At 41.3% G+C, this 9,738-nt stretch overlaps 1 pseudogene; it reads right to left on the reverse strand.

Moving 5' to 3' along the window:
• Positions 1 to 231: 231 nt before the first annotated feature.
• On the reverse strand, positions 232 to 7,338 carry LOC101600840 (annotated as a pseudogene).
• Between the last annotated feature and the right edge of the window lie 2,400 nt (positions 7,339 to 9,738).

Consider the following 9,738-nt stretch of genomic DNA (forward strand, 5'->3'; position numbering starts at 1 on the left):
TCTCGATCCCTCTCATCTCCTTTTCTTTCTGTTTCTGTCTAGCAGCTTCATGAAAAACTAGACAGAAAAACCTTTATTTTACCTGATTAATGGATTTGAAGTCTCAGACATTTCCCTACTTCCACCATTTAAGATATGTCTTTGTTTTTCCAGTAACAAGTCTCTTAAAAAATAAGTTCACAGAACTTTGCAAAGAAGTCCTTTAATTCATAATGATATTCGCGTTTTTAAAAATGCTTGAAAGAAATCATGTTAATGAAGAGAACATTTGCAGTAATTTGGTGATAATTATCAGAATCACCACGTATTCGCAGAGGCTTGAACAATACGTGTTCAGAGAAAAACAAAACACATTATTTTAATAGTCTGATATGCAAACTATGGACTGTTCAATTATGTAGCTTAATAATGCATACATGATGTGATCTTGTTATTGGGATTGGAAGGTTTGCAGTGAGTCACTCCTAAGACCAAGAGTGCTCTTACATCCAGTAAAATCCATTGCCGTGGTTCAGGGGCCCCTGCCAAACTGCATTTAAGAGAATAAAAATTAATGACTGAGAATTTGAGCGTTAAATTAACATTAATTATATGACCTGCATGCTGGAAAGATTAAATTTCTTACGCCCTAATTAGATAACGTCTCCTCATACATCAAACAATTTCTATTTTCATTCCCAGGTCCCGGGGTTTCATGGCAAGTTTCCTAGGCAGTAGTTTGGGGGCTTCTCCTACTGCTTTACCTTTCTGCTTTCCCTGGCTGCAGCTGGACAAGACTGGAGTTTATTTTGCAGTGCGTTAACTCACTTTCTAATTCTTGACCTTGCATTGGATTATAGTAAATTGGACAGCAGGAGTTTGGTCCCCAGGTGAACATGAAGCACGACGAGAACCTTTATACAACTGCTACAAACAAGACTGAGCCACCAGCTAGTGCCTGGGGGCATCAAAACTAAATGGCAAAAGTCTTGAAGGCCAAACCAATGCACCTTTCTTATAGTAGGGACATCGGTGCTTAAGATGTAAGGTCATAAGGTTACAACTCGACCCCAAATGTTGTGCTTTGAACAGGAAAAACAAAACAAAAACTGGTCTTACCGGGCGGGTGTATGGGGGGAGGGATAGGAGAAGGACAAACAAAAGCCCAGACAACAGACTCATTTCCTCCGGATGAGGTTAGTAAGGGTTGTTGGTCACTTCCCCAGCCGTGCAGTTGGAAAAGCCACATAACCTGCTCACAGGACCCACGCAGGCGAGGCGAGCTCGGCTTGACTTGATGTGGGGCGGGGAGAACACGCGGCAGAAAGCTGTGGGAAGAAGAGTGGTCAGATTGGAAGGGGGTGTCACCGCATTTGAAAACCAATTGTTGACGTGGAGTCCCCAGTGAAAAGACAGGATTAGAGGGAGCACTTCCCCCTCCTCTGAAGCAGGTGGCAGGTGGCAGGTGGCAGCGCGCGCCCATCTCTGGGTCCCTAAGTCCCAGTGGGCCGTGAAGATCTGGGAGCTTGGGAGGAAGCTGGCATGCGAATTTGGCTTGGAAACACTGTACAAGGACGTGAATTCCTTTAGGGTTCGGAGTTCTCCCCCGGGTATACAGTGTGGTCCTGGGCTCACAGACCTTCCTCACCTCCCGGAACAGTAAAGAGTGCAGCAGTCGATCTGACGGACCGCGGCCCAACGGCTGGGTGGACGCAGGGTCCAGGTTAAAACCTGCAGGTGCAACTCCGAGTCACTCGGAATAGAGTTTTCACTTGTCGGGGCGTCCACGTTCAGGCGACGGGGGAAAAGAGGGGCCGGCGTGTGCCAGTCTCCTCGGTCGTCCCCGCTACCCGGAAGGGGAGTCCGGGAAGTTGGGGGAGCGGTCGGGCGGAGGGTCCTACGGGTGGGGATAGGACGCGTGGTGCTATCCGCTCAGGACGCCCCAGGGCCGGTCCCCGCCGGTGCCTGAGCCCTGCGCAGCCACCACGCGCAGCCACGAATGTGACCGTGTCTCTGTGGAAGCCAGCCCCGCTGGAACTCGTCCCAGACTCCCTAAAGTAGCTGGCGGGTTCCCGTGTGGGCCGGGAGGGGACGGTGCGGAGCGGGGCAACCGCGGCTCCAGGGTCGCAGGGCGGAGACTGGGAGGGTCCGGCTCCAGGGCAGACTGAGGTGGTGGTGGTGGGGGGGCTGAGGACTGGGTTAGAGACCTGTCTCCCACGCAGAGGGTCTCAGCCTTGCTCTGGGTTCGCGTCTCCACGCATCCCTGGCCTCGGGGGTGGGGGTGGGGTGGGGGGAGTGGGGGGGGGCGGGTGCTCAGCAGACGCTCCATCCCCACCCCGCGTCACCCCAGCACAAGCAGAGGCTCCAATTGGCCACTCCTGCCAGAAATTGCAAAATCAATACTAGTTTAGCATCTACTGCGCCACTCTGTGGAACTCACGTGGACACCCACGGTGACCCACTCAAGACCTGTGCTAGGGCTGACTGGGATGGATGCGCAGGCACTCCCCTTAGGTGCTCTCCGCTAGTGGTAGAAAATTTAGATTTAAAAAAAATCAGAGGAGTGCACGGTGTTTATTCTTTCTGTTGTCTTAAACCGTGTCTGAGATGGTTTTCTGTAAATTTTCACATGCCATTTGCAGTGCAGACAGATTTCATATGCCTATTCAGATTGCCTTCAAAGTTCTAGTTTAAAGAGCATTATGTAAGCTATCTCTATTTACATAAGAGCTTTAACTCAAACCTCTCAAAAAACCGTTTTTACCAAAGGCGACCCATTCAGGGCAGCCACATAACCCACCTGTATCTTCATGACGCTTTCAAAAATAGCAGTAGCTCATTCTTGGGGAGGTGGAAAGAGAAAGGACTTAAAGAATTAGAATGCTTTGCATTTTCATTCAGCAAGTTCTATATGATGTGGACATTATTCCTATGCTTAATTCCGGCAGTGCAGACATTTTAGGGTACAGTTTTTCTCTGTGTGGTTAGCACTTAGCCAGGCACCAGACAAGGTCATTTCCCCCGTCCTCAGGCTTAATCCCAAGGGTGAGAACAAATGTTAGCTGAATCAAGCTCACGTTTTACTAGGGGCTAAATTATTAAAAGAACTAATGAATAGATGGCACAGTAAGCAAAGTCAAACAGTAATAAAATACATGGAATAAAGAGTTTCTTTGTTTTGCTTTTTTTGTTTTTGAGTCAGAGTCTCACGGTAATTTAGGCTGAACTGGAATTCACTCTGTAGCCCAGGCTGGCCATTGTGGCCTTGAACTCACTGCAGAGATCCTACTATCTAATCCTCCAAATGCTGGAATTAAAGGTGTGCAATGCCAAGCATAAAAAAAATTTTCTTTGTGAAACTTTTTGCCTGCATCACATTTCTCTTCCCACAGAGAACCACAGTTATCACTTTGGGACTGGGCATGTTTTCTCCCTCACTTTCTCTCATTTTTCTTTTTTTTCTCTCATTAACTTACTAAACTTTTGGATTTTTATTGGTATACATTTTTGTTACTCCGATTTAGGAAAAATAGGGCCTAATGAGATAGGAATGTTTGTAATAAAGAGCCCAAAAGTGGGACAGTAAAGAAAGACCAGTAACTTGACCCAGATTATATGGAAAGCTACAGTTGGAGTATTGTTTTATTTACCTTACTACACTAATAAAGGAGGAGAGAGCCATTCAGACTTTGGACTTTCATGTCATCAGAAAACATCAAAGTTCTGTAGGCTTCTTGGCTTACCTGTTAAACATTAGAAGATGGAAATTTCTTCAGTGAGTTCTTAGAGACCCATATTCTTCCTGGTGACCCCCTTTAATCCATGTCTTCTTGTCCCACAGATCAGGACAGATGTCATTGCACAGCCATGTCTCCAATATGTAACTTGTTGCAATAAAGAGCTAGAGTCTTAAATGTCTTCTCATAGGCTGTCCTTTCTCAGATAGGATGAGGTTATTTGTGGATGGTGTTGTCATCAAGAGAAATTGTACAGAACACAGGTTGGTTGGTAATGATCTATCACCTACTACCTTTTCCCAATTCTTCTTTCTTATCTTGAACACACTGGCTCTAAGTTTTCCCTTTGTAACATTTTGAATTATTTAAACTTATTCCTTTGAGGGACTACTCACTCTTGCCTTTTCTGCCATCATCAATTTGATAAGGTAACTGATACAAAGGTGATAAAAGCTGATAAGTGCAAAGAGACAGTTGCCTATTTTCTCAAAGAAGGATGGAGGGTCCACAGTGGGCCCCAAACAATAAGTTTCTGTGGTGTAAGTGGAGTGTAAGGCTGTAGAGTTGGCAGATGGAAAAGATATTTTAGGCAGGAGGAATTTGCAGCTTTCTTAAAATATAATCACATGGTCATGAGTCACCTTCCTTGTCCTCGCTTTTAAGACCAGCTTTACCTCAGTGAGCTACTTGGATATAACATATCTACTGCAAAAATAGTGCCATTGAATTTGTTATCAATAACTGTGCAGCACTGGAAAAGATTCAGTGGGATGAGGGGCTGTACTGAAAATTTGCTCTATCTCATCTTGTACCAATTTCTATGGAGCAGATACTAGTTTAGGGAGAATGACCCATGATTTGCCAGTGAAATTGCTCAACCCTGTACTGATTAATCCAGAAAGGACATTTGACCTAAACAAATCATCAAGAGAATAATTTTTGCTAGATTAACAAGGTGAAAGGGAAAAATTAAAGCTTTCTGGGCTGGAGAGATGGCTTAGCAGCTAAGTGCTTGCCTGTGAAGCCTAAGGACCCCGGTTTGAGGTTCGATTCCCCAGGACCCATATTAGCCAGATGCACAAGGGGGCACATGCATCTGGAATTCATTTGCAGTGGCTGGAGGCCCTGATGCACCTATTTTTTTTCTTTCTCTCTCTCTCCCTCTCTCTCTCTCTCTCTGTCTGTAGCTCTCAAATAAATAAATAAAATAAAATAAAATAAAATAAAGTAAAATAAAATAAAGTTTTCCTTACCTCTCATATTAAGGAACAAACTTTCAACTAGGTACTCTGTTATGGAAAGAACATGTTAGAGAAAAACCAATATAGAGAAAAGCAGCAGACATAATGAGATAATTAAGGCCTTGGATACAGTTATGTCTAGTTTACTCTTGGTAATTTCTTTTTGTAAGACAAGAAATTTGACCTTCCATTTCCTCAAACAGTTTTGGACACTTGAAATCAAAGCAGCTATGATTATTTTATGTTAGAATTTAACAGGATTCTAAATAACAGAGTAATTTGAAAGACTCCCAGGTCCAAGTTTAACAAAACAAGCTTGAGAAGGACAAAAATTTATTTGAAAGAAAATAGCTTATGCTGGAGACATTTTGAGGTGCTTGCTTGTAAAGCATGAAGGTCTTGGGTTCAATTTCCCACTATCCAAGAAAAGCAAGCCAAACAAAAAATAGCCCAATAATGTACTTCTACTTCTCCATGTATTTCAATACAAAGATGACTTTATGGTTCTGTCTAGTAAGATGCAAATATCCTTAGGAAGCCCCTCTATACTTTTGTATCTCTTTTCACTACCTCCAAGCAAACTAAAAATTTCAAAAAACTTTTTATGTTCAGGTACTTAATTTTCTATTTCAGTAACTTAAATATTGAATTGATACTATTATCCCTGTAATAAGTCCTTACCAAAAAGAAAAAAAATTCAATTGTAAAAAGATAAATAGAAGTAAATATAATAAGAAAATCTCTTCCTAGAACAGACCATAAGGCTATATTTGATTTTTGTAACTTTCCCACTACTAATTACATATTTCTTGTCTTCTACCCATCATTTCTTCTTAGTTCTTTACCTGGTCAGAGGTCAACATTTCCACTTATAGAGATTTATAATCCACAGTCTTGTTTAATTTCTTTTACCCTTAGTGATGAATATTCTGAGGTACAACTCAATGTGTTCTTTGGTTTTCTACTCATTGCCTTGTACAGCAGTGGACAAGTTCTCCTTTTAACCAGGTCAAATCACTGCAGTCTTTTGATTAATTCCCACTTTTTTTGCCCTGTTGTCTCAGAGACATCAGGATCTTAAAATATGACCATATTGATAGGTGGCAGTCTCACATTTTGGTTCACAGGCATATTTGTTAGTCTGATTGTAGAATCATTCCTTTCATGAGAACTAAGACCTTTAATCTGCAGATCAAAAAGTTGTGGAACAAAAAGACATAAGTTTTCAGATTGGGTTAAGAAGCAGGATCCTACAATTTGTTGTCTCCAAGAAACTCACCTTTGTACAAAGGATAGACATTATCTTAGGATGAAAGGATGTTTCAAGCAAATGGGCCTAGAAAACAAGCAGGGGTTGCTATCCTAATATATGACAAGGTAGACTTCAGTCCAACGTTAATCAAGAAAAATAAGGAAGGTCACGTTATATTGATTAAGGGCACACTCCAACAGGAGGACATTACAATACTAAACATATATGCACCTAACATAGGGGCTCCCAAATTCATCAAACAAACACTATCAGAACTAAGGTCACAGATAACACCAAACACAGTGGTGGTGGGTGACTTTAACACCCCACTGTCATCAATTGACAGGTCATCCAGGGAAAAAATAAACAGAGAAGCATCTGGACTAAATGAGGTCATAGAAGGAATGGACCTAACAGATATATACAAGACATTTCATCCAAAGGCTGCAGAATATACATTCTTTTCAGCAGCACATGAAACATCCTCTAAAATAGACCATCTATTAGGACACAAAGCAAATCTTAACAAATTCAGGAAAATTGAAATAATTCCTTGCATTCTATCTGACCACAATGGAATTTGGCGCTTGAGGGCTTCCTTGGTCTTAGACCTGAGGGCCTCAGCTTGGTCAGCCAGGAGCTTCTTGCGGGCCTTATCTGCCTTCAGCTTGTGAATGTGCTCCATGAGAATGCGCTTGTTTTTGAACACATTGCCCTTCACCTTCAGGTACAGGCTGTGGTACATGTGACGGTCAATCTTCTTAGATTCCTGGTATCTCCTGAGCACCCTGCTCAGGATCCACATCCTCCTCATTCAGGTCACCTTCTCGGGCATCCAGCATTGGCAGTACCCTTCCGCTTACCTATGCCCATGTGCCTGCCCTTCCAGTGTGCCAAGGTGTTTTTCCCCGCATCGAGCCCAGGAACGAACAGTTACAGGCTTGCGGATGATCAGCCCATCTTTGATCAGCTTCCGGATCTGCTGATGGGAGTTGGCATTGGCGATTTCATTGGTCTCCTTGGGGTCCAACCAGACCTTCTTTTTGCCACAGCCGAGGACACTAGAGGCAAGCCTCTTCTGAAGCCTGAGCATACTCATGGCTGCCGCCGCAGCAGCGAAAGGAAAGAGTCCATGGGATATTTTTTATAATCCTGGAAAATGTTAATAAACATTGTGAAAAGAAAAAAAAATTAAAAAAAAAACAAGTTAAAAAAAAGTTGTGGGAGATAAAAATCCAAATTGCTGCTAGGAGATGACCAGATGGAATGGATTTCTAGATCTCTGCATTCTAGCCCTGAAAGAAACATCATGTATTGGCCACTTATTTCAAGTATATGATGATATTTTATAAGACATAGACCCAGACCTCTAGGATGTTCTTAACTGGAATCGGAATGGCTGTTCATAGAGAATACTATATTTTGTCAGATCAGGTGTTTTTCAGTGAAGGTAAATTCTATGTGTATGATGTTATTATTGTGCTTATTTTATTGTATTAAATTCTCTGACCAAGTGTATTATTGTATGAAATTAAATGTTGCTTGTATGAAATATAGTTAATTTCATACTGGGATTTGGTAAAAATATTGAGAAAAGAGAAGGAAAATCAATTTCTAGAGTGGAATGTATATTTTATTTTAGTTATAATGGTTCAATATGATCAACAAACCAGAAGGAATGGTGCTACTTGGGCGTTTATCACTGGTCTATGTGGATGGAAGTTTATGCATTACACAATGACAGTTTCTAGAGAAGAAGCTTGTGTTGTTGAATGATGGCATAGCTTCTGTTCCTGCTGTCGGGCGGACTTGTGCATTCATTTAGCAAACATCTGATTGGCTAGGAAAGATTATACATGACATGTATAAAATTTATAAAATTTGTTTGCCTGATTATTTATAGTCTCATCTGTTGTGAATGCCTCTAGTGAGAATAAGTTTCACCATATGGAATCTATACATCTCTCATAGTTTTTCTTTTTAAAAAAATTTTATTAATCATGAACTTTACTGTATGAACATTTTGCATATTGGTCATATTCCCATTGGGTTATACTGTCTCTATCTCTCTCTCGATCTATACATATATATAATTTATTTATTTATTTGAGATACAAGAAGAAAAAGGCAAGAGAGAGAGAGAGAGAGAGAGAGAGAGAGAGAGAGAGAGAGGGGGAGAGAGGGAGAGGGAGGGGGGAGGGAGAGAACGAAAGAGAAAATGGGCACTTCAGAGCCACTAGCTGCTGCAAATGAACTCGATTCATGTGCCACCTTGTGCATCTGGCTTACATGAGTCCTGGGGGATTGAATTGGGGTTCTTTGGCTTTGCAGGCCAGAGCTTTAACTGCTAAGCTTTCTTTCAATCACCAGCATTGGGTTATACTCTTATACTCATTCTTCCCTGCCCCTATTCTACTGAAAACCCTCCTCAGTGGGGTTATCAGTATTCACTGTAAGCTCATGAATGCATCAGTCAGTATCTGTTGTGAGACAGTGCCTCAGGGTATGCTCCCCCCCCCCCCCCCCGCTCTTAAAATCTTTCCACTCCTTCTTCCACAAAGTTCCCCGAGACTTGGAAGGCATATTATAAGTCTCCTTTAGTTCTGAGATCTCTACATACTCTCTTATTTTGCTTGGATGAGTTTTGAGTCTCCTTAGTACCTACTCCCATTTTTTTGTTCTGTTTTGTTTTGTTTTTTTGCTATCAACAGCTTTACTCATCAAACCCAGGTATTAGTCATTGCTTATAAATAGATGTGATCTCTATGTCTAACAAATATATTTCTGACAAAGGGGTGACTAAACACACTCTACTTTCTTTAGAGAGATTTTTCTATACCATTACCTTTCAGGGTACTCTGGATTGCAGTGATAATGTTACAGGTGTCTCCTGACTATTGAGCCATGCCGCAAAAATCATCCACAGTTTTCACCCATAGTGAAGAGAAGGAGATTATACAGTACTATGGATAAAGGGAGGCCATCATGAAGTATACCTTATTTTTCAAATGTTTTACTCAACATTATGTCTTGAATATCTATTTTTGCTTTTATGCTTACACTTATTGTATTCTTTCTAATTGTACATATTTTACTGTGGGTATCCTTCAAAATAAATAAAAATACAAAAATGATATGCTCTTTTTGAACTTATGTAAGTTTTCATGAATGCAGTGTGTGTTTGTGCGCATGCTTTTGTGTACTCACACACATGTAGTATGCCACACCAATATAGATATCTAGTGGGAAAAAATAGCATTATAAAGAAGTCAAATACTTCACCTGACAGAACTGTGCACCAGATTTTTTTCTCTATGGCTGTACCAGTATACATATATATCAGTGGTATGTGATGATCCCCCATTCCAGGAAGACAAACCAATTTGTCAACCACTTATGATGTATTGAGTGAAAGACATGATATTAGTTATGTTGAGCAACAAGTATTAATCAGGTCTGTCTCATACAAATTGAGTCTATACCCACTTTGTTCTATCTGTACATCATTACTATTTACTAATTTATTTTC

The sequence above is a fragment of the Jaculus jaculus genome, chromosome 7 (genome assembly GCF_020740685.1).
Source record: "Jaculus jaculus isolate mJacJac1 chromosome 7, mJacJac1.mat.Y.cur, whole genome shotgun sequence".
Classification (NCBI taxonomy): Eukaryota; Metazoa; Chordata; class Mammalia; order Rodentia; family Dipodidae; genus Jaculus; species Jaculus jaculus.